The 25,787-nt window shown below is 43.3% G+C and overlaps 1 long non-coding RNA gene across 1 annotated transcript in view; it reads left to right on the top strand.

Annotated features, from left to right (window-relative positions):
- The first annotated feature begins 21,972 nt into the window (after positions 1-21,972).
- LOC140482618 (uncharacterized) overlaps positions 21,973-25,787 on the top strand; it is a 50,653-nt gene continuing 46,838 nt past the window's right edge. Inside the window, exon 1 of the long non-coding RNA XR_011961769.1 lies at positions 21,973-22,196. This is a non-coding gene — a long non-coding RNA (uncharacterized lncRNA). The remainder of the gene's footprint in view (positions 22,197-25,787) is intronic.

Genomic DNA, 25,787 nt, shown 5'->3' on the forward strand with positions numbered 1-25,787 from the left:
TTAAGCATCCTTAGTATATTGTTTTCATTAAAATTCATAATGATATCCATGTGTGTTTAAACAGTATGATGCTGGAAAAGCACAACAAGCCTTCTCTCCCTTCTCCTGCATGTGTTTTTGCTGAGTTACCTTATAATATGATTTAACAGATGGAAGGCAGAATTAATGAGATATTTGCATCGTTATCTGAGGAGGTTTTGGGGCATATGAGGAGGTGCAAAAAGCCATCTTAAGTGCATATGAGCTTGTGTCACAAGCCTACAGACAACATTTCAGGAATCTAAGGAGGGACCCTGGTCAAATGTAAAAGAAATGGATTTATTCATGAAGAGTTAATTGGGTGTGAACTGGTTGTGTAAATGTTGGGGGCTAGTAATCAGTGGGGCAATTTATTGATGGTTAATAAAGGAAAAAAATGGGGGATTCAAAATGGCAGCAACCCAGTAGATCTGCTTTGTTGAGCTCTGCACCAGAACCCAGACAAAATGAGACACTCACCCTCTCTTTACTGCTTCATTTGTTGGAAATAACCATTTTTTGACCCTTAGAACTATTTAGTACCAGTTTGGAGCAATTTGGAACTGTTTGAGGAAAGTTAAGAAAATGACTAAGGGGAAGAGAGCATCAAACCACGACCCCCACCCCAACAACAATGGACACACCCGGGCTGCAGCGCTGGCCTCACTGATGGAGAAGAGCCTGATCTTGGAGTCCGTGAAACTCTGAGAGAAGATTGATTGGTCGATGGAGGAGACCCGGACCAGGCTTGAATCGATCTCGGTCATGCTGCAGAGGCATGACCAGGAGATCCAGCGCCTCGGGCAGCATGTTGGGGAGGTGGAGCAACAGGCTGCGGCTTCTGAGACTGCGATGGAATCCTCAGCGGGTCAGGTTCAGCCTCTGGAACGCTGAGTGCGGGCCTATGAGGAGCAGGTCAACGACCTCAAAAATCGAGGTCGTCGGAAGAACATCTGGTTGCTGGGGCTTCCCGAACGGGAGGAAGAAGGCCAACTCGTCAGCTTTTTGGAGCAATAGCTCCCGCAGGTTCTGAGGCTGGAAGTCGAGTGCGGGTGCCGGGCGAGCGGGCCCATCAAATCGCAGTGCACAGGCTCGGAATGGACCAGCACCCAACCCCCACCCGGTCCTAGTGCGACTCCAGCATTATAGAGACAAACAAATGATGCTGGAAGCCTCTAGAGCACTGGGGAAGGATCCCCAGGCTCTGATATATAAAGGATCATGAATTATGCTTTTCCAGGACTTCTCTCTGGTCATGATTCACAAGAGGAAGGCCTTTGATGAGGGACTTGAATATCCAGTATTCCGTTAGATATCCGGTGATACTGCGTTTCAGCCACGGAGGGTCCATGTTCGACTTTGATTCACCGGAAAAAGCAATGGACATCTTGGATGCTTTAAAATAGACTGACTGGCCTGAATTATATGGACAATTCTTTTTTCTCTCTGTAATTTGCATGGTTTACCTGGTTGTTTAGGCGTGGTCTTGGTTTTCTTTTTAATGTATGTCGGGGTCATAATTATTTTCCTTTTTTTGTTTCCTCTCCCTTCTCTCTCCCTTTCTGTCATCTTTTGTTTTCCTGGGTTTTCTTTTCTTATTATTTCCTTTTGTCCTTCTCTTCTGGTTTGGGATGGTCAGGGGAAGTGGGGGGCAGTGGGGTGAGGTCATTTGTTTGTTCTAACAGGAGTGTCTAGGATTACAGTATGGAGGGGATAGGTTGAGCCCACTTTTAACTTTCTTATATGATTTTTTTTTCTTTTACTTTGTGTTGCCTGGAGTCATGGTGGGGCTAATGGATGGCATGAGTGCCCCCTGTGGACAAGGGAGAAAGTCTCCTTTCAGTTATGTTATATGTTGGTATGTTGTAGAAGTAGCTGTTGGAAGTTTTGATTTAGCAGTTTTGGAAGTTGCATTTTTAAACTTATACGAACTGTTTATGGTTTTCACTCGGCACACTATGAGTGGGGTTCTTCTTCCCAGGGCGTCACGGATTGTTTCAGATGATGATGGTCAGCTATTCGTTTAAATGGTACACCTGGAATGTTAAGGGGAGTCATTCACCAATTAACAGAAAAAAGATACTGTCAAGCCTTAGAACAGAGAGGGTTGATGTAGCCTTGTTACAAGAAATGCACTTAACTGATAAGGAGCATTTGAAGTTGCAACAGGGAGGATTCGGCCAGGTGTTTTTCTTATCCTTTAACTCGAAAAGTAGAGGAGTGGCCATTCTCATCTGGAAGAACCTCCCTTTTCAAATGCTAGGCCAAATTAAAGATAAGTGCGGGTGATTCATAATTCTTAAAGCTTTAATACATGGAGAGGAATATGGGATTCTGAATGTATATTGCATCCTGGCACATCCCCTTAAATTCATAACGGATGTGTTTTCTAGATTGATGGCCATTGGGGCACGTCATATAATTATAGGGGAGACTTCAATCGTATTATTGACCCCGAGGTGGACAGGATGTCTGGGGGTCTTGCGGGTGTGTCTCCGCAATCCAGGCAGTTGGTGGACTTGAACAGGGAGTTGGGGTTGGTGGACATGTGGAGATGTCTTCGCCCTGAAGGTAGAGATTTTACCTTTTTTTTATATTCCATTTAAGTGCTATACTAGAACTGAAATTTTTTTTGTCCCATCGACCTTTTTGAACTCAGTGCTGACTTGCAGAATAGGGAACATAGCCATTTCTGATCATGCGGCAGTGTCCATGGAGGTCAAGTTCGGAGGTGATGGAGCAAGATCCGGCACTGGCTCATGGACCCTTTCCTCCTGAAAGTTAGCACGTGTACAGAGTATTTTTTGCAGGAGTTTAAAATCTTTTGGGATATTAATTTAGATACAGCCAGCAACCCATCGGTGCTGTGAGAGACCGCCAAGGCCTATGCACAAGGTTTGATTATTTCTTACTCTGCGACCCAGAAGCGGCAGAAGGGAAAACAGTAACGTTTGTCGAGGCTCGTCTGAAGGCAGCTGAGTTAGCATACTTTGATAGGCTGTCTATAACTAAATTACAGCAGATTACAGCCCTTAGGTCTATTTTGAATGCTGCACTCACCCAAACAGGAAAGAGGAAAATCTCTTGCGAAACAGAGATTATTTGAGAATGGTGATAAACCGGGCAGATATCTAGCATACATGGCCAGAAAGAAGAATGCCCCCCAATCTATTACATCCATCAGAGAGAGTACTGGTACTCTTACTTGCAATGCTGAAAAGATTAATGCAGCATTGAGAAAGTTTTATTTTGAGTTGTATCAGTTGGGGGGCTGTGAGGACAGAATGATGAAGATGGAATCCTTTTTTAAGACCCTGGACCTTCCGGGTGTAACCTCAGAGTAGGCGTCCTTTCTGAGTGCTCCCTTGACAATTCAGGAAGTACAGGAGGTAGTGAAACTGCTTCAGAGTGGTAAAGCACCTGGACCAGATGGATTTCAAAGTGAGTTTTATCAGGAGTTTATGGACAAGCTGGACGGGCCATTCTTGGATATGTACAATTACTCATTCAGTCAGGGCTGTCTCCCATCTTCTTTGGAGAAGCAAATATTTCTCTTATTCTTAAGAAAGGAAAATCCCCAGAAGGTTGTACTACATGCAGGCCTATATTGTTATTGAACATGGATTTTAAAATCCTATTGAAAATGCAGGTGTTGAGGCTGGAGAGGGTATTGCCTTTTATTGTAAAGGAGGACCAGGCAGGTTTTATTAAGGGCTGTAAGTCTACCAACAATATTAGAAGAATATTAAATATGGTCCAAATATATCAGCAAAGATCGATCCCGGGTTTGGTAGTCTCCCTGGATGCAGAGAAAGCAATTGATTGGGTGGAGTGACTGAACCTCTTTTATGTCATGGAACAGTTTGGTCTTGGAGAGGTTTTTGCCAAATGGGTGGCAGTGTCGTGTAGTGATCCGAAAGCAGCAGTTCTCACTAATGGTATAAGGTCAGATAGTTTTAGTGTTGGCAGAGGCTGCCACCAAGGGTGCCCTCTTTTGCCACTATTATTTACATTGGTGATCGAGCCATTCGGACAGATCCCAATATAACTGAGTTAGGGTCAGGCAGGCATAAAATCACCCTCTATGCGCATGACATCCTTCTCTTTTTAACTAATTCAATGACATCTGCGCCCCACTCAATACAAGCGGTTAATCTATCTGGTTTGTTTTCAGGGTATAAAATTAATTTCATGAAATTGGAGGCCATGCCTGTGGGAGGGTCGTACTAGTATATCCAGCTTTGGGGATGGAACCTGTATCCCCTTCCAGTGGTCACTGGGAGGTTTTCTGTATTTCGGCATTTTTATTACCCTGGTTTTTGATCAATTATATTAAGCCAACTATGTGCAGTTTCTAGAGAAGATAAGGCAGGACCTTTGGTGCTGGGAAGATCTTCCAATATCTTGGTTGGGCAGAATAGCTCTGGTTAAGGTAAATGTTCTTCCTTGCTTATTATATCCCATGCGAATGCTCCCTTTGATGCTGCCCAGGCAAACACTGCACAGGCTTTACAGCTGGCTTGGATCTTTTACTTGGCAGCATAGGCGGCCTCTTTTTAAGCTGGATAAATTGCAGCTTCTGCAGGCGAGGAGAGGGGATCCAGACTTTAAGAATTCCATTTGAGTTCTTTACTATCCTATGTGACTGAACGAACTTGTCAGGATCCACTATCAATCTGGTTGGATATTGAGGCCTCCCAGACAAAATGCCCTCTCATTAATTTGTTGTTTATGAACAAGATGAGAATTGTTATGGATTACTGCAAAAGCCCGATTGTCCTAAACACAGTTAAAGCATGGAAAATGATGCGGCAGGGCGAGGGCAGTTTACAAAAAAACTTCCCATTTCACTCCCATGGTGGGAATGTTGGGATTCCAGCCAGGTTCGATGGACTCTGGCTTTAAGCTCTGGGAGTTCAGAGGAATCTCCTGTTTGGGAGATCTATTTGACGTCGAGGTCATGATGTTCTTCAAGCAGCTGAGTCAGAAGTTCAAGCTACCTAGGAGATCTCTTTCATTACTTCCAGATTAGAGACTTCATACAAAAGAAGTCTACATTGATGGCTAACCCCCACAAGTTGGACATAGAGAGGAGAGTGCTCTGATCTACAGGTGTCCTCTCGGTTAGTACTCTCTATCACTTGTTAGGTAGCAATGTCTTGAAGGACATTGAACGGCTATGCAGAACCTGGACTCAAGAATTAGGAGTGGAAATTTTGTCAAAGATGTGGGAGGATATAAAATGGAGGTTGGTACTCTTACTCACTACTTGTGGTCATGCCACAAGGTCCGCAGGTATTGGGATGCCATAGCAAATGTTTTGGCAAAGGTTTTGGGAACTGAGGTTTAGTTGGATCCGGTGACCCTCCTTTTGGGTATTCCAAATCTTCCCCCTTTGGATGTGCATGGGAAGAAATTGTTTAATATTCTTTCATTCTGAGCGAGGAAGAACATTCTAATGAGTTGGGTGTTGGCGAATCCACCAGGAATCTCGAGCTGGCGTAGGTTAGTCATGGAACACATCCCTGGACTTCCTCAAGAGTACAGTGTACCAGAAAAGGGAATTGTTTTACAGAACATGGCGGAATTATTTTGAAATTATATTGATGCAGACTTATCAGCTATATTATTCAGGGCCTTTGTGTAGCCATGATGGTTGTGTCTGTCAGTCTGGGGGCCCCTGGGGGGAAGAATCCTGAACAAATACACATTTACTTCCTATTGCTCCCAATGGTGGGGAGCTTCGGTGAGATTGCACTGAGTGTAGTAATTTAATTGAATATAATTTATCTTGCTATAACATGGTTTAATTTTGTTTTGTTTGTTTATTTATTTTCCTTCTTTCTCCTTGGTTATTTATTGAGTTGTAGTTTTTGTAGAGGTCTTTTGTCTTTTTGTTTGTGTTTCGGAAGTTTGTGGAGTAGAGTAGTAGTTTGTTTTCTGTTATTGGTATTATGTTATAAAGTTGTCACACTATTTTGTACTGGTTTTGTAATTTTGTAAAACATTTAAAAACTTTTTTTTCAATAAAAATATTTATTAAAAAACAGAAAAAATATAGTGGTTTGGTGATAGGTATACATATTTGTTGTGTGTAAGAGCACTCCTGGATATTAAAAAAAAGAGTAGATGAAAAATATACCACAGGTGATTGTGGATGAGTTCAGTTATGTAAGAATACTTATGGATGTAAAAATAAAATAATCAGTGGAACATGAGTTTATGGAACACGGTTAACTGAAATAAAACTAATGTGAAGAGTGGACTTGGATTCTTCAAAAACATTTATTTTCTAGTGTATAACATTATCTTGCATCTTAACAGAATTTTTCAGCATAAACAGCAAGTATCATGATACATATTAAGTATCATCATAAATGCAATAAAAATTATGTCCTTGTGAAATTATACAACTAATTTTTACACTGTAAAAATATGTGTGGGGACTGTGAGATTATACTTAGCATGGCAACAATGCAGCACAGCACAAGGGAATGTATCCTTGACATGAAGATTGGACTTTATTTCCATCAGGATGGTATAATGGTCACTCCTAAGAATACTGTCATGGATTGATGCATTTGTGGAAGTTAGATGAATGAGTATGAGGCACTGCAACTTTTTAACTCTTGTTGACTCCATCATCGTTTGCTGCAGACCCAGTAAATCAGCTGTGTCCTTCAGAACACACTAGGTAGTGGAGCTCCTGAGCCCTCTTGGTAATGGACATTGAACTTTTTCACCCAACGTATATTCTGTGCCTTTGCCACCCTCAGTATTTCCTACATGTGCTATCCAACCTGGAGGAATACCGGTGCAGCAGCTGAGGGCTAGCAGTAGTTCCTAATCAGCAGGAGGTTTCCATGCCTTTGTTTGACCTTATAAAACAGATCTCACCTAGTCTGGAGTCAATGTTGAGGACACAGGATAAGGCTTTCCTGACTCTGTGCCACTATGGTGCCACCTCTGGTGATGTCTGGGCAATTGTTAGTTTTGATTCTGTTGCTGGATTAACCTGCAGGACAATTTTCCAAACTTTGGCATGAACCCCCCAGACGTTAGAAAGATTTTGCAGGGTCGACTTGGCTTGGTATGTCATTGTTTCTGATGCCTAGTGATCTATCCAGTTTCATTCCTTTTTGACTTTTCTGTAGTGATATGTTACAATGGTTTGGCTTTTCCAGAGGGCAGTTAATAGTTGACCACTTTTGGTTTGAGTTTGGAGTCACATGCCCAGGTATGCAGCAGCAGATGGGTTTTTATAACAATGGTTTCATGGCTACCATTGCTGATAGTACCCCGTTTTAATTCCAGATTTATTTATTGTACTTGAATACCACCAGCCATCATGGGATTTGAACAACTGTTCCACAGGATTAGCCTCTGATTACTAAACCAGTGACATTACCACTCTGCCATCATCTTGGCATTGACCTGCATTGGCTCCTGGTTCAACAATCTCTTTAAAAGTCTAATTCTCATTTTCAAACTGCTCCAAAGCGTTGCTCTTCCCTATCTTTGTATTTCTTTGATCCCTGTAACCTGCTGAGATTTCGGTACACTTCCAATTTCAATCTCTTGCCCATTCTGACTTTCATCACTATCTCTGTCAGTCGTGTTGTGGCTCCATCCACTCATATACTTTCCTTAAATCTGTCCTCCTCTCTACCTTTTTTTCTCTTAAGATTCTCCTTAAAACCTATTTCTATGAGCCAGCTTTTCATCTCCGTTTCAATTTGGCCTTATGTGCCTTGCTGACAAATTTTATTTGCAACACTGCTGTGAAACACGTTTGGACATTTTACTAACTTATATCACCGAAAGTTGTTCCTGTTCTTACAGTCTCCGTCAGAATGTTTAAAACTTGCCATAAACGTAGTGACCACATTAACAACTCATGATTTTATGCAGGACAATATCTATAATGCATGTTGCAATTATGGTTAACCACAGTTATATCATTATGAAAACTGAAATTTGCTAAATTGAAGAGTATTTGTTTTGGTGGAAAAAAATGTACATGGTACAGTACATCCCTGAGTAACAGAAAATTGAAAAGCTTGTCAGCTTTTCTCCTTTTTTAACTATCAGTTCATCTTCTGTCACGATTCTTGAACATTAGTGTGGAATCTAGAGAGCTTATGTAATAGGTTTGATTTGGAGATGCTGGTGTTGGACTGGGGTGTACAAAGTTAAAAATCACACAACACCAGGTTATAGTCCAACGGGTTTAATTGGAAGCACTAGCTTTTGGAGCACTGCTCCTTCATCAGGCAGCGCTCCAAAGCCTAGTGCTTCCAATTAAACCTGTTGGACTATAACCTGGGGTTGTGTGATTTTTAACTATGTAATGGTTAGTTGCTAAGATGAAGTTATGTTTAATCTGATTTGTCTCTTTAACCTCTGCCAAGTTATATATGGGACATGTGACCACTGAAATGTCTGATTTACTGTCACTATGTATGGATCAGATTGAAGATGTTAGGTTTGTTTACAAGTTATTCACGTTTTTGGGAACGTGATCTACTTGATTGGGAAGTGATCTACTTGAATAAAATCTATGGTTAACTACAGGGAGCTGCTTCTAAATCCTGGCTCATGGCTTTGAAGAGAAGTCTTTATTAAGATTGGAGAAAAAGAACAGCAAATTACTAGTTCAATTTTTCTTTTCTAATGCTTTTGACTATGCAATAATGTCTAGTATGTGTAAAACTTTTATATTAGATTGATTTAGCATTTAAAAACATACATACATAACAAGTAATGTAAGCAAAAAAGGGTGTTGTTGGATTTCAACTGTATTATATATATAAAATTCTGAAAAAGTTAATGTTGTATTGAGGTCACACACAGTCTGTGAGTGGAGGTGAGGAGTCCCATTCTGGCTTTTAGAGGGAATAGATATATTTATACCAGCTCCCTTAGATCCTAGTAACCCTGATATCTAAGAACAATGTCACTTCTGTAGTTCCTCTCCCACCAATCATGAACAAGCCCAAGACAAGTGATCAGTATGGACTTCAGTAAGACGTTCAACAAGGTTCCCCATGGGAGACTGGTTAGCAAGGTTAGGTCTCATGTAATACAGGGAGCCATATGGGCCAATGGGCTGAGAAGTGGCAGATGGAGTTTAATTCAGATAAATGCAAGGTGCTGCATTTTGGGAAAGAAAATCTTAGCAGGACTTATACACTTAATGGTAAGGTCCTAGGGAGTGTTGCTAAACAAAGAGACCTTGGAGTGCAGGTTCATAGCTCCTTGAAAGTGGAGTCACAGGTAGATAGGATAGTGAAGGCAGTGTTTGGCATGCTTTCCTTTATTGGTCAGAGTATTGAGTACAGGTGTTGGGAGGTCATGTTGCGGCTGTACAGGACATTGGTTAGGCCACTGTTGGAATATTGCGTGCAATTCTGGTCTCCTTCCTAATGGAAAGATGTTATGAAACTTGAAAGGGTTCAGAAAAGATTTACAAGGATGTTGCCAGAGTTGGAGGATCTGCGCTACAGGGAGAGGCTGAACAGGCTGGGGGTGTTTTCCCTGGAGCGTCGGAGGCTGAGGGGTGACCTTATAGAGGTTTACAAAATTATGAGGGGCATGGATAGGGTAAATAGGCAAAGTCCTTTCCCTGGGGTCGGGGCATCCAGACCTAGAGGGCATAGGTTTAGGGTGAGAGGGGAAAGATATAAAAGAGACCTAAGGGGCAACTTTTTCATGCAGAGGGTGGTACGTGTATGGAATGAGCTGCCAGAGGATGTGATGGAGGCTGGTGCAATATTTAAGAGGCATTTGGATGGGTATATGAATAGAAAGGGTTTGGAGGGATATGGGCCGGGTACTGGCAGGTGGGACTAGATTGGGTTGGGATATCTGGTCGGCATGGACGGGTTGGACCAAAGGGTCTGTTTCCATGCTGTACAAAAAATAAAAATAAAAAAAACTAGCCATTTGGATACAGAACTGGCTCAAAGGTAGAAAACAGAGGGTGGTGGTGGAGGGTTGTTTTTCGGACTGGAGGCCTGTGACCAGTGGAGTGCCACAAGGATCTGAGCTGAGTCCACTTCTTTTCATCATTTATATAAATGATTTGGATGTAAGCAAAAGAGGTACAGTTAGTAAGTTTGCAAATGACACCAAATTGGAGGGGTAGTGGACAGTGAAGAAGGTTACCTCAGATTACAAACAGGGTCTTGATCAAATGCGGCAATGGGCTGAGAAGGGGCAAATGGAGTTTAATTTAGATAAATGCAAGGTGCTGCATTTTGGGAAAGCAAATCTTAGCAGGACTTATACACTTAATGGTAAGGTCCTGGGGAGTGTTGTTGAACAAAGAGACCTTGGTGTACAGGTTCATAGATCCTTGAAAGTAAAGTCGCAGGTAGATAGGATAGGAGGATTTCAGCTCTAGGGACAGGTTGAACAGGCTGGTGCTGTTTTCCCTGGAGCATCAGAGGCTGAGGGGTAACCTTACAGAAATATATAAAATCATGAGGAGCATGGATAGGATAATCTTTTCCCTGGGGTCGGAGAGTCCAGAACTAGAGGGCATAGGTTTAGGGTGAGAGGAGAAAGATATAAAAGAGACCTAAGCAACTTTTTCACACAGAGGGTGGTACGTGTCTGGAATGAGCTGCCAGAGGAAGTGGTGGAGGCTGGTACAATTGCAACATTTAAAAAGTATCTGGATGGATATATAAATAGGAAGGGTTTGGAGGGATATGGGTCTGGGTGCTGGCAGATGGAACTAGATTGGGTTGGGATATCTGGTCGGCATGGACGAGTTAGACCGAAGTCTGTTTCCGTCCTGTACATCTCTATGACTCTATCTCTATGAATCTATCTCTATAACTCACTCCATAAAATATATTTCCCATAGCCTATCCAATTCTTTTCCAAATATCTTAAATCTGTGACCTCTGGTTGCTGAATCCTCTGTCACTGGAAATTATTGCCCTTTACTTATTTTATTACAGCAATTTATGCTTAGGAACACCTCTGCCAAATTTCTTAATCTGCTCTGTTTTAATCATTACAAGCTGGCGTGTATGGTCTCTCTGCAACACTGAAGGCCCACATGCCTGGGACAATTTTAGTAAACCTCTCTGTACCCTTTTTAAGGCCATGACACCTTTTCCAAAATGTTATTCCAAGAACTGGACAAAATATTCCAATTGAGGCATAACCGCTGTTATATAAAAATTACACATAATCTCTTTGCTTTGCACTCTATTCTTCAATAATAAAGAGCCTTATAGAACAGCCATTTCAATTTGTCTTGAATACCTTTTAAAGATTTATGTACATTTATCATTAGACTTCTCTGTTGCTGCATCTCCTAAAAATTGTACCATTCAGTTAGTTTTACCACTCCTTGTTCTTCTGAGCTAAATGTGAACAGAGTAATAAAATTGCAAAGAAGAAAAGCTGCTGATTCTGAAGGTATTGAGAGAAATATCCAGCTCAAATTCCTTTGAAGCTTCCCAGGTTCTTGCATAGCAAAACGTAAATGACAGATAAGGAAGGAGCAAAACTGGAAATTAACTCCAGACTGTTGACAGGAAACTGCAGAACTTTTATTGAGCTCCAAGAATCAGAATCAAAAGAAAAGTACAATTAAGTCGATAACAGATGGCTAATGGCCAACTTCTGCCTCTACTTCAGTTTGACTCTAACTGAAGACTGACATAAATCTAAAAGAAAGACCACCATTGACTGGAGAGTGGAGCTTTGATGGTCAACATTTCATGGTTTGTTGAGGTGGGGATTGGTTAGCTCAGTTGTCTGAATGGCTGGTTTGCGATGTAAAAGATGCCAACAGCATGAGTTGAATTCTCACACCAGCTGAAGTTATCATGAAGGACTTTCCCTCTCAGCCTCTCCCTCCCTTGCCTGAGGTATGCTTACCCTCAGGTCAAATCACCATCAGTTATCTCTCTCTATTGAGAGAACAGCCCTATGGATTACGAGGACTGTGACAACTTTATTTTTATGTAAAGCAAAGTGAAAGTTCACAAAATTATAGCATTGGCATTACTCAATGACACCGTAACTTCCTGAGATCATTTATCTGGGAACGGACCTGGTGCTATAGATCCAGGATATTGTAAACCATTGTTATCTAATGTGTGACAAATTCATTCTGTTTAATCATACCAGTTTGACCTCTAGTGGCTAATAGAATCTTCAATAAATTAAATGCAATCTGTTTGAACTTAAGTTTTGATTGAAATATGAGAAATGTGAACAGTTCATTGTGACCCACAATTACCTGATCAGCCTTTCTAAGATTTGAGGATTTTACCAAAGTGACAAAATACGGATAGACTCTGTGGCAATGGACTTCCCACTTTTCATGTAAACAGTCAACGACATAATTTAATTTAAATATTTAAAAGTGATAATAAACGCCTCATTCTTAAACAGCACCAAGAATAGTGTAACAAAATTATCAAAACTGTGATGGAAACTCACAAGTTAGATGAAGGGGTAATGTGCGTTCCAGTCTCTCCAGTGCCCATTGATGGCACAAGTGTACTGTCAGACACCACACACTCCTGCTCCAGTGACCCATAGGTGTAGATGTAACTACAGAAGAGAGGCAAAGAGTTTGGTCCATGACTCCTGAGCTATCCTCTGGTGAGACCTGATGATGACCACTATTTTTAGGCCCAGGGGCAAGGGAATGGAATTCTAGGTATCGAAAAAAGCAAAAACAGAAAATAGATTTTAACTGGAGTATTCGTCAGGGTAAACCTTGCCTTGGCAAAAATGTAGGAAAGGTTCACCAGCTGGAATTGTGGGAGAAGAGGCCAGGCCTGAGAAAAGAGATTGTGTAAGTTTGACCAATACTCTCTGGTATACTCTAGTCTTGGGACAAGGGGATTGTCATTTTTGAAGGTATTGAGCCAAGGAGAAATTCTTTTACTCAAAGAGCTGAAAATCTTTGGAATTCTTATATTCAAATTACATTAGCTGCGCTCATTCTACTGAGGTCACACAGTCTGAAGTGGAGCCAAGAAGTCTTCCCGTTGTTTTTAAAAGGCAGTAGATATATCTGAACAAGCTCTCTCAGGTCCTAGCCATTATGTCTGACTGAATGTAACTGTTTTTATTGAAGTCTTGCAATAAACCTTGATATCTAAGAATAGTGCCTTTTCCATCAAGACTCTACGGTGGTACATCCACTATCACTAATCACTAGTTAAGCCAAAGCAAAGCAAAGACGGGGGTGGGGGATTACCACTAAGCTCCACAGAACCATTAACTTATACAACACAGTCAGCTATTCCACCATATTGAAGTCATCAATAAACCATAGGGAGGCTCCTTGATGACAAGATCTACCTTTTCTGTACCTGGTTCATGCCACTTACATACAGGGAGACATTGTGTGACAATGAGTTGGCCATTAGGTTTCAGTTTCCCTGAAGATCTCTCCACCTTCATGTTACTCCACCTTTCCATCCTTCTGCTCTGGTCTGTCATTATGCCTCCAGCCAAAATCCTGAAATAAAAGACACCACATAAATTGGTAACAGCTACATTCGACAACTCTTTAGATGCTGTACATGCCAAACACTTGCTTTCCTGATGAAGGGCTTATGCCTGAATCTTCAATTCTCCTTCTCCTCGGATGCTGCCTGACCAAATCAGACACTTGCTGTCATCGAAGATGTTCTTGGCAATAGTGGTTACAACAGCCTTAGTGAATGCCATACCCATGATTAGCAGCACCATCTTTCCCAATGAGTTCAGGAAATGCAGGCATGCCTGTTCTCTGCTGCTTCTCTGTTGTTCCCTCTTTTTATGCTCGACCTTGTCCTGCACGAGAGAGTGAAGAGTGTCAGTTCGTATTTTATAATGTATTTGGGTAATGTGCCCATCACAGCTGAATAACTGGAAGCTCATGGAAGCTGCAAAATGCGGGCGTGATCCTTGCAATAATGTTAAGTGTGTGGTGGTGAAGAGGAGCATAAGAATATTAGTCATTGATTCCTGATCACTGGAGATTACTGCTGGGTGAGCGATCGAGTTTTGGTGGATTAATTAGTTTATGAGGTTGGTCGTGAAATGGGAAAATGGCATTTGAAGATGTAGTCAATGATTTGACCATCCATATGAGGTCATTGACCATTTGGAGTAGAATCTTCTAGGGCCTGGAATGATGTTGGTCATGGCAAGAAATATGACAGAGAAGTTCAGTGAGGCCTATGTCATGTCAGAAACAACATGCTGCATTTTTAAACTACGTGTTTGGTGCCAAGATGAGATTCTTGTTCAGGAATGGCGAGTTGCTTATTATGGGGAATTATTGTTTGTTAACAACCTTACTAACTGCATATGGACAGCACAGGGATATAGTGGTTCAAGAAGTCAATTTGTGAACACTTTCTCAAGGGTAGCTGCCCTTGTTTCCTTCACAGTGCATGTTGTAAAGGTGTGCTGGCTACATTGCAGAGAAATGCTGTCTCTCCTGCTTTCCACTTCCTGGATGAAGACCTTCAGGGCTGCATTTTATTCACTCGTGGCTCTGGATGTCACTGGCTGGCCAGCATTTATTGCCCGTGGAACTGGAAGATGCTGTCGAAGGAACTTTGGTGAATTTCTGCAGTACAGCTTGTAGGTAGTACAAACTGCTGCTGCTAAATGTCAGTGGTGGAGTGCCAGTGATGGGCATGCTTGTGAATGTCATGCCCATCAAATGGGCTAATATATCCCAGATGGTGTTAAGCTTCTTGAGTGATGTTTGAGCTGCACCCATCCAGACAAGTGGGGAGTATTCCATCATACTCCTGACTTTTCCTTAGAGATGGTGGACAAGTTTTGGGGAGTCAGAAAGTGAGTTACTTGCTTCAGTATTCCTAGTCTCTGACCTCCTCTTGTAACCACAGTGTTTATATGGTCAATCCAGTTGAACCTCTGGTAAATGGTAACTGCAGATGTTGATAATGGGGTTTCAGTGATGGTAACACCATTGAATGTTAAGGGGTGATGGTTAGATTATCTCTTACTGGAGATGGCCATTTACTGAGATTTGTGTAGTATGAATGTTACTTGCCACCTGTCAGTCCAAGTCTGGATATTGCCAGACCTTGTTGCATTTGATTGATTGATTTATTGTCACATGTACCAAAGTACAATGAAAAGCTTAGTTTACAAGCAATACAGGCAGATAGTCCTCACCCTGAACAACTTCTCTTTCCAATCCTCCCATTTCCTCCAAACCATAGGAGTAGCCATGGGCCCCAGCTATGCCTGCCTCTTCGTAGGATATGTGGAACAGTCCATCTTCCGCAGCTACACTGGCCCCACCCCCCACCTTTTCCTCTGCTACATCGATGACTGTATCGGCGCTGTCATGCTCCCACGAGGAGATTGAACAGTTCATCCACTTTACCAACACTTTCCACCCCGACCTCAAATTCACCTGGACCGTCTCAGACTCCTCCCTCCCCTTCCTAGACCTTTCCATTTTCATCTCGGGTGACCAAATCGACACGGACATTTACTATAAACCGACCGACTCCCACAGCTACCTAGACTACACCTCCTCCCACCCTGCCCCCTGTAAAAACGCCATCCCATATTCCCAATTCATTCGTCTCCTCCGCATCTGCTCCCAGGAGGACCAGTTCCAAAACTGTACCACCCAGATGGCCTCCTTCTTCAAGAACCGCAATTTCCCCCCAGACGTAGTCGACGATGCCCTCCATCGCATCTCTTCCACTTCCCGCTCCTCTGCCCTTGAGCCCTGCCCCTCCAACCGCCACCAGGACAGAACCCCACTGGTCCTCACCTACCACCCCACCAACCTACATGTCCAGCGTATCATCCGCCGTCATTTCCGCCACCTCCAAACGGACCCCACCACCAGGGACATATTTCCCTCCCCTCCCCTATCAGCTTTCCGAAAAGACCACTCCCTCCGTGACTCCCTCGTCAGGTCCACACCCCCCACCAACCCAACCTCCACTCCTGGCACCTTCCCCTGCAACCACAAGAAATGCAAAACTTGCTCCCACACCTCCCCCCTTACTTCCCTCCAAGGCCCCAAGGGACACTTCCATATCCGCCACAAATTCACCTGCACCTCCACACACATCATCTATTGCATCCGCTGCACCCGATGTGGCCTCCTCTATATTGGGGAGACAGGCCGCCTACTTGCGGAACGTTTCAGAGAACATCTCTGGGACACCCGGACCAACCAACCCAACCACCCTATAGCCCAACACTTCAACTCCCCCTCCCACTCCACAAAGGACATGCAGGTCCTTGGACTCCTCCATCGCCAGACCATGGCAACACGACGGTTGGAGGAAGAGCACCTCATCTTCCGCCTGGGAACCCTCCAACCAAAAGGGATGAACTCAGATTTCTCCAGTTTCCTCATTTCCCCTCCCCCCACCTTGTCTCAGTCAAATCCCTCAAACTCAGCACCGCCTTCCTAACCTGCAATCTTCTTCCTGACCTCCCAGCCCCCACCCCACTCCAGCCTATTACCCTCACCTTGACCTCCCTCCACCTATCGCATTCCCAATGCCCCTCCCCCAAGTCCCTCCTCCCTACCTTTTATCTTAGCCTGCTGGACACACTTTCCTCATTCCTGAAGAAGGGCTGATGCCCGAAACGTCGATTCACCTGTTCCTTGGATGCTGCCTGACCTGCTGCGCTTTTCCAGCAACACATTTTCAGCTCTGATCTCCAGCATCTGCAGTCCTCACTTTCTCCTCAAAGAATATAGTAAGCATGGATGTTCAGATCAAAAAGATTTAAACAGAGGCATACAGGTTACACTGCATAGGGCATGGGCGAGATGAGATCAACGTTTGCAAGATTAACATTGTTTGAGGCTAAAGAGTTCATTCATCATTCCAATAATGGCCAGAAAGAAGCTGTTCCTGAACCTACTGGTGCATGTGACCAGACTTCTCTATCTTCTATCTGATGGAAGAGGTTGTAGGAGATCATTATTGGGGTGTGATGGGTCTTTGATGATGTTGGCAGCCTTTCCATGGCAGCAAGCCTTGTAAATGGACTGCTTTAGTATCTGAGGAGTCACGATTGATGTTGAACATTGTGCAATCATCAGCGAACATTCCCACTTCTGATCGTATGATGGAAAGAAGTGAAATAGCTCTACAGAAACCGGTATTCCATCAGCAAATCACCCTTTTTTTACACGTGGCAAGTCCTTGCCACTGATCCAGCTCCTTCAGAGTCAGTTCTCCAAGTGAACAGGATGTCTGACACTCCTGCTCATATCTGTCAGCCAGGACTCCCTGGTTGGATCAGATTAACAACCCCAATCAGGGAACTCGTACTATATGAGGCCCACCTGGCTAACTTCGTTACAATCAATACACCTCTCCCCCTCTGAGTTGAAGGACGTAGGCCAGCTTTTTTTCTCGGTAGCTCCTCATGGGGCATTTTAGCACTGAGTTAGATTCTTCCAACTCAGCCTCTGATACAGGGGTGGCGGGGGGGGCATGTAAAACACCTCTTGCGCCTGGAGCATCTTGAAAGAAATGTATTCTCTTTTCAGGTAGAAAGGGCATCATGATGGTGGCATCCACCATGTCCATCTCAGATCCCGAGACATCTTCAATGTCTGACGGAGAGGGAGAACCCAAGGGTTCCAGAACACTTGGAAAGGCTGTCAAGGAACTGGGTACAATTTGCTTCCACATCGTTTACGGAGTTAACAGCTTTCATATGATCCACGTACTTGCTCAGGTGTTCAGCTAGTATCTGGCAGTGATTTTTTGACTCGGAAAATCACTCTTGCTTTCCACAAAAATGCACAGTCCTCTATCGTGATCTGGTCTTTTTGGGTCGAAAAAAGGATTCAATTGTGTTTGTGACAGCCCTTTGGTTTTCGTCATTACCACCAGGTGTCACAGTTTTGCCAGGACTGGATCTTTCTGCTGATATCGTCAGCTGGGATTGGAAACGTGTCCAGAAATTTTAAAACCATTATCGCTGTTCCAGTGGTGGTACCACTGGTGGTGTACCTGCCAGAAGGAGAGGTTTAACACAATCGCATTCGCTATTTGACCTCTCAGATGTTGTTCCAAAGTGTAATTATACTCACTTAGTATTAGACCCCACTGCTGAATTCGGACTGAAGTTATGGTTGGTACTAACTCGTCCTCTTTAATTGGCCCAACAGGGGTTTGTAATCTGTTATTATTGCAAATTTATGTCTGTAAAGATATTGGTGGAACTTCCTGACTCCAAATATGACTGCCAAATATTCCTTCTCTTTCTGGACATATTCACGCTCTGTTTTGCCAAAGTCCTGGATTCATACACTATTGGGCTTTTCTCTCCTTTGGGTCACCTATGAACGAACATTACCACGAATCTGTATGGGGAGGCATCGCGTCTCAATACCAGAGCTCACTTGGGAATATACTGTGCTAACACCTTAGAGGATGATAGCCGTTTCTTCACTTCCCTGAAAGGTACAGTGTGGATACCTTACCATCGCCAAGGCGGATCGTTTTTGAAGCATTGATGCAAAGGTGCCATCATGGAGTCCAGGCGATGTATGAACTTTCAGTACTGATTCAACAGCCCAAGGAAAGACCTAAGTTCTGCAACTGATATAGGAGCTAGGCCACCTTTGATTGCCCTCACTTTATCTTCATGGCAGCAAGCCATGTAAATGGACTGCTTCAGTAACCTGGTCTTCAGTAGCCCGGTCTTGTTGACTCTAGCCCAAGTAGGTCACTTGGGGGTGCCAGGAACATGTACTTTTCCCTTCTAAGGTGTACACCCGCCTGGGAGAAATGTCTAAAGACCATGTCCAAGTTGTGTATGTGCTCCTTATTGGTTTTCCCTGTTATTAATACATCACCTAGATAAATGGTGAGCTGGGGTAAACCTTGGAATTCTTCTCCATCATCCGCTGAAAAATTGCAGAGTGGTGATACCTAAAATGGCAGTCTCATATATTGATACAAACACTTATAGCATACTTCTGGGTATCTTCATCTAACTGCAATTACAACTACACATGGCTCATGTCCAGCTTCATGAAGGACAGCTCCCTGCCAGATTTACACATGCAAGGGATTGTATACTTATCCAGCTGTGAAAAGCTGTTTACCGTTGGTTTAAAATCCCTACAAAGGTGAACTAACTCATTGGGCTTCAGAATCAGTATGACTGGTGCTGCCCATTCTACACACTGTACTGGTTTAATGATCCCTTCGCTCTCCAACCTTCTGATTTCTGCGTCCACTTTTGCCCATAAGGAAAATGGCCTTGCAGAATCATAAAATTCCTGGTCAACATGCAATGTAGCCTTGACTCCTTTTGTGGTCCCTATACCATGTTGAAAAACATCCGTGTATTTAATTAAGACTTCACTCAGGCAGCATTTTCTAATTGAAAAACGTTAAGCCAATCTGGGTGAATATTTCTCAACCAATTTCGACCCATCAAGCTTGGGCCAGGCAGTCATTTACTACAATCTGTGGTAACTGAACCAGCTGCTTCTCATCAGAGACCAGAACCAAAATTGTAAAGGTTCCCTGGTATACATTCTCAGCCAAGCCAAGGTCTTGCACAAACTTAAGGGTTAGTGCCCAGACCAAATTTTGTTAAAGCCTGATTCTACAATTACTGAACTAGCTTCCGTTAGAACCAGGTGACAATTTAACTAGATGTTTATTTTGATAGGATGTGATTTGCATGTTGCTAAGCAATTTAACTGTTTCAAACCAGATGTAGGTGGCCTTTACAGAGTGTGCACTCTCCTGGATACTGGTCTATGAGTTCTCTTACTCAATTTAAGTCTTGTGGGACCTTTTGCTGTCTTGAGTCTGCGTACCAGCAACAACTACATTGACCTTGTCAGTCCAGATCCTGAGGAAACTTTTAACTGTTTGGTCAATGCTTGGCTTTGTTCTGGGATTTTGTTGTGGGCTGATCTACAGACCCTCTATGCAAGATATGTCTTGAGTGAGGATCTGCAATTGTGTTCACTCAAGTGGTGTTCCCCATGCTCAGTTGGGCTGGCCAGGGTGTCCACTTCCGTCAGAATACCCTGCAACTCATACACCTCACTTATCATATTTTCCAATGAGGAAGCCAGTTGTAGTACCTGTTTGAAGACCAGTTGGGCTTCAGCTAGTAGGTTCTTTTGCATGGTTACATCATTAATACCACATACCAAACAAACAATCTCTCAGCATTACATTAAAGGTTCAACCAAAGTCACATTCCTCTGCAAGTCATGTTAGTCTAGTCAATAATCCTGATACAGATTCCGCTGGTTCTCAAATTGCTGAGTAAAATTGATAGTGTTTCAGAATTAGAGGAGGTTTGGGGTCATAATATTCCTTAACTAAATCCATCAACTCTTGAAAGGTTTTAGTATCTGATTCTTCAGGGAAAGTTAGGCTCCTGATAACCTAAAAAGCTATGGGTCCGCAAGCTGTCAGGAGGTTCACTCATTGCTTTTCATCTGCCCCATTGTCAATTGCCTGGAAAAAATGGCATTCTTTCTACATACTGAGCGCAGTCTTCAATAGCAGGATTAAACAAGTCAAGCTTCCCAAGTAATGGCATGATACCAGAAATGCTTACTCCACCTCAAAGATGACTGTTGAGAGTGAATTTCTTGAGGAGTGTGCTTTTCTCTCATTGCCACTAAAATAACTCACAGAGCTCAGTGTCCTATCACCAAGTCACCCTTTATTTACATGTAGAGAGTTGTTGAAACTGATCCAGCTCCCCTCAGACCCAGCTCTCGGAGTGAACAGGATGTCTGACACTCCTGTTCATTTATCTCTCAGATCCCTCGTGCCCCCCCCCCCCCCCCCCCCCCGCCCCAGCAATCCTGATGAAGAGCTTATGCTCGAAATGTCAACTCTCCTGATCCTCGGGTGCTCTCCTGACCAGCTGTGCTTTTCTAGTGCCACACTTTTTGACAATGCCCTCCTACACTGTCCATTGAACCAGGGTTGATCCTTTGGCTTGATGGTCATGGTTGAGTGGGTAATGTGCCAGGCCTTGAGGTTGCACATTGTGCTGGAGTACAATTCCACTGCTGTTGATGGCCCATAGTGCCTCATGGATGTCCAGTCTTGAGTTGCTAGATCTGTTCGATTTCTGTCCCATTTAGCATGGTGGTAGTGCCACACAACAAGATGAAGGATATTCTCAACATGAAGGTGGGACTTAATCTCTCTTACCGATACTATCATGGACAGATGCATCTGCAATCAGTAGATTGGTAACGATGAAGTCATGTATGTTCTTACCTCTTGTTGGTTCCCTCACCACCTGCTGCAGACTCACTCGAGCAGCTATATCCTTTAGTACCTGATCACCTTGATGAGTAGTGCTTCGTGCTGAGCCACTCCTGGTGTTAGACATTGAAATCCCCCACCCAGAGTACTTGGGAGCTCTATTTCTGGACTGCCGTTTCTTCGTCGATTTTATTCCTTGTGACGAACAGCTTTTGGGAGCTCCAATCCATACTGCAGCTAGGACACCTCCCTTCATTGAAAGATGGAAGCTAACTTTATCTTTCGTTCGTGATGTATGCATCTGGGCCCCAGCTGAGTATGCAGACAATCAGCAGCACTTTCAACACTGGGGTGCACCTCCAAATAAAATGGAGATTAAGGAGCAGCATAGGGTTCGACTGGCATCACCTTGGTCTGGTACAAAGTAACCATACAAGATGATCATTGCAGCAGCTGTAATGAATTTTTAGCCCGAACAGTGGAATTAAGAAACAACAAAAGAGACACAAATCCAGTGGGAGCTGTCTGCAGATGCTGCTCAGATCCGTGATGTCCTCTAGAGGGTGCTAGGCAACCTGTATCTTATTCTTTCAGGAATTTGTGGTCATGATCAAATGGATAAGGGCTACTTATTTCCTGCAAATTGTGGAACATCATGCGTTAGAAGCAGCAAGAGCATGCTGAACAGGTTGGTTAAAAATATTCACACAGCCCAATAGTAAGTGTTCCTACCTTAGGTTCAAGGTCCATGTTCACGTCTGACAAGTATGCAGGTGTGTGTCATAACGCAATCAACGAAAAGAAAGAAAAAGAAGACAAAAAATAAGTTCTTGTGGTACAGTGATAGTAGTGCCACCATTTGAACAATCCAAGCCCTTTTACTTAATGGGCAGATAATGATCAGAAACTAGACAACAGGTGAGTTTAATTTGATTTTTACTCATGAGAATAATGTGTTTAATTCACTTGTACAACACATCCGGCGTTATCCTTATTTTAACTAATCCTTACTCTCATCATTCTAATTGCAATTGCAAAAGTAATCTGCTTTGGTGTAAGACAAAGGATTCATCCCATGCGTTGAGATGAACATTTTATAGAAAGTAAAGATTTTTACTTCTCTCCAATTCTAAGTTAAGGGAGTAATTTTAATCTGTTGTCCTATTAGCAGGTAAATCTGTGTCAGCCACCTGTCTGGTTGGCTTAAATAGTGTCAGCGGTTAAGTTCATTAATTAATAAAGGCTAAAAATGGCAAATTGCCAAGATTTATGGTTCAATGCTGTGCAACATTGTCAGAGAAGACCAGTTCCTGCAGTAGGGATTTTCAACACAGGAAAATTGGGAAAAATTGACAAATCAGTCAACCTCGTGAATCCTCATGGGCGACAATTGCAAGTGTAACCGGCTAGGTGAAAATGGTACTTAGAAAGATTGAATACTAATTGAATTTTAATCTTTGCAAATTTAACCCTGACAGAACAACCCAAGATGCTGCATGGGCTACTCATGCTCCTAAGTAGCCATCTACCTTTTCCCTACATTGGAAAAGCTAGAATTAACATTTCAAAGTTAACTGTGCACTGTTTTTCATTTTACTGCAATTAATGTGCCTCATTTTTGTACTTGCTTTAGTTTGACCACTCAAATCATTTGGACCATTTGTAACAATTCAAAATCAAAAGCATTTCATATGAAGGAAAACTACATGGTACAACTGGCATGTCAATAAATGACCGTTCCCATCCTCCCCATTTAACTTTTCTAATTATTATATTTTGTATTTTTCAAAGACTGGAAGATTCTGCTGTGGCCAAAATGTTTTCAAAGATGTAGCATGGAACGGTAAATGAAAGAATTAGGCAAGTGTCTGTTTGGACCATCACATTTTTAATACCTACATTGAAGCATTTCTGTTTATCTCGAAAACAGTAATTAGTAGCACTTTGTCCTTCCTGACAATATGGCACCAGCTGGTCCCTCTGTGATTGGCAAATGTTAGACACATTGCCATTTTCCCTGTGTCTGCGGTGCTACAGGTTATGAATCGTTTTGTTAATGTTTACCAGTCTGAAGCAATCAGCCTGTTATTCATTATCTCAGTTAACAAGCACTGGAGCCTGCACAAGGCCCAATCTGTTTCTTGAAGAGATTGTTTAGGGTGCATAGAATATTTATTGGTCAAGCCAATTAATATCCCCTCATTGATTATCTAGGGAATTCCACTGAGTGGCAAGAGGACACCAAAATAAACATTTATTCCCCTTTGTGTCTCTAACCTGAATGGATAGAGCATCACAAGCTTGGAGCTGCCATATGCTGTCAGTACAGGGTACTGCCGGGTTATAATGCAACTTGTTAGAGACTCACAGTCTGTCTATTCTCTGCGGTCATGTGGAGCAGCTGGGGGTTGGGGGTTGGGTGTTGGTGGTGAGGGGAATCAAACTGTAGCCACTCTCAGTGGGCGTGACAGTCTCATCTAAATAGCTGCACAGTTGAGCAATTCCATTGTTCCCTACAGGTCATTACATCTGCTCATTAACAGTCATAGCAAACGTGGAGAAAGAAAGGGCTGAAGCCCCAGAGAGCAAGGAATCCAAAATGCACCCGATGTCAATTGCAATTAATAACTAAACATGTCAGCTTGCTGATGACGTTTGTTGCTATTATCCTAGCATTAAGCAGTTTGGAGCCAGTTTATAGCCAGCATCCAACGAGCAGCGAAATCCTGAACTGCTGTGCTCTTCCAGCACCACTAATCCAGTATTTGCTTTCCAGCATCTGCAGTCATTGTTTTTACCCCAGTTTATAGCCAGTCCAGTTTAGAGTCTGGTCAGTGATAAATCCCAGGATGGGAGAAAGTGAGGACTACAGATGCTGGAGATCAGAGTCAAATAGAGTGGTGCTGGAAAAACACAGAAGGTCAGGCAGCATCTGAGGAGTAGGAGAGTTGAAGTTTCGAGCATAAGCTCCTCATCAGGAAGGTGGTGGGGGAAGGGGGTCCCAAAGGGGCTGAGAGATAAATGGGAGTGTGGTGGTGCTGGGAGGAAGATAGCTGGGAATGCAAGAGGTAGATGAAGGTGATAGGCTGGAATGGAGGGTGGAGTGGAAAGATGGGAAGGAAGATTGACAGGTGGGACAGTTCAAGAGGGCGATGCCAAGTCGGAGGGTTGGATCTGGGATAAGGTGGGGGAGGGGAGGTGAGGGAACTGGTGAAGTTCACATTGATCCCATGTGATTGGAGGGTCCCAAGGTGGAAGATGAGACATTCTTCCACCAGGTGTTGGGTGGCTAGAATTTGTTGGTGGAGGAGGTTGTTGGACTTGCATGTCCTTGGCAGAGTGGGATTTGAAGTGTTCAGCCACTGGACGGTGGGGTTGTTTAGTGTGTGTGTCCCAGAGATGTTTTCTGAAACGTTCCACAAGTTTGCATCCTGTCTCCCAAATGTAAAGGAGACCACATTGAGATCAATGGACACAATAGATGTCGCATGTGAAGTGCAGGAAAATCTCTATTGGATGTAGAAAGATACTTTGGGGTCTTGGATGGAGGTGAGGGGGAAGGTGTGGGCGCAGGTTTTACGCCTCTTGCAGTGGTAGGGGAAGGTGCTAGGAGTGCTGGGTGGGTTGGGGGTGTGGACCTAACAGGGCGTCGCGGAGGGAATGGTCTCTGTGGAACGCAGATAGGGGTGGGAAGGGAAATATATTTCTGGTGGCAGAAATGGAGGAGGATAATGCGTTGTATCTGGAGGTTGGTGGGGTGGAAGGTGAGGATCAAGGGTGTTCTGTCCTTATTGCAATTGGAGGGGTGGGGTTCAAGGGTGGAGATGCAAGACGTAGAGGAGATATACTGGAAGGCATTGTTGATCACATGGTGGGAGGGGAAAGTGCAGTCTTTGAGGAAGGAGCCATGTGAGATGTTCTGGAGTGGAATTAGTCCCCCGGGAGCAGATTTGGGGAGACAGTGGAATTGGGAATAAGTGATAACATTTTTACCAGGGAGGGAGGTGGTGTGAGAAGGTCTAGTCCAATTAGCTGTTGGATTTAGTGGGTTTGAAGTAGATGTCTGTGTTAAGTTGGCTGCCGGAAATAGAGATGGAGAGGTCCAGGAAGGGGAGGGAGGTGTCCGAGATGGTCTAGGTGAACTTGAGGTCAGGGTGGAAAGTGTTCGTGAAGTTGATGAACTGTTTAACCACCTTGTGGGAGTACGAGGTAGTGCCAATACTATCATTGATATAGTGGAGGAAAAGATGGGAAATGGTACTGGTGTAGCTGCAGAAGTTGGACTGTTCCACGTACCCAACGAAGAAGCAGGCATAGCTGGGGCGCATACAGATGTCCATGGCTACCCCTTTGGTCTGAAGGAAGTGAAAAGATTCAAAGGAGAAATTGTTGAGGGATGTTCATTGTAGGAGATACAGCAATGGTGATGTAGTTGAATGTCAAGGGGAGTTGGTTAGATTCTTTCTTGTTGACAGTGACCATTATATGGTATTTTAATGTCTAAATATT

Source organism: Chiloscyllium punctatum, chromosome 11 (genome assembly GCF_047496795.1).
Source record: "Chiloscyllium punctatum isolate Juve2018m chromosome 11, sChiPun1.3, whole genome shotgun sequence".
NCBI classification, from domain to species: Eukaryota; Metazoa; Chordata; class Chondrichthyes; order Orectolobiformes; family Hemiscylliidae; genus Chiloscyllium; species Chiloscyllium punctatum.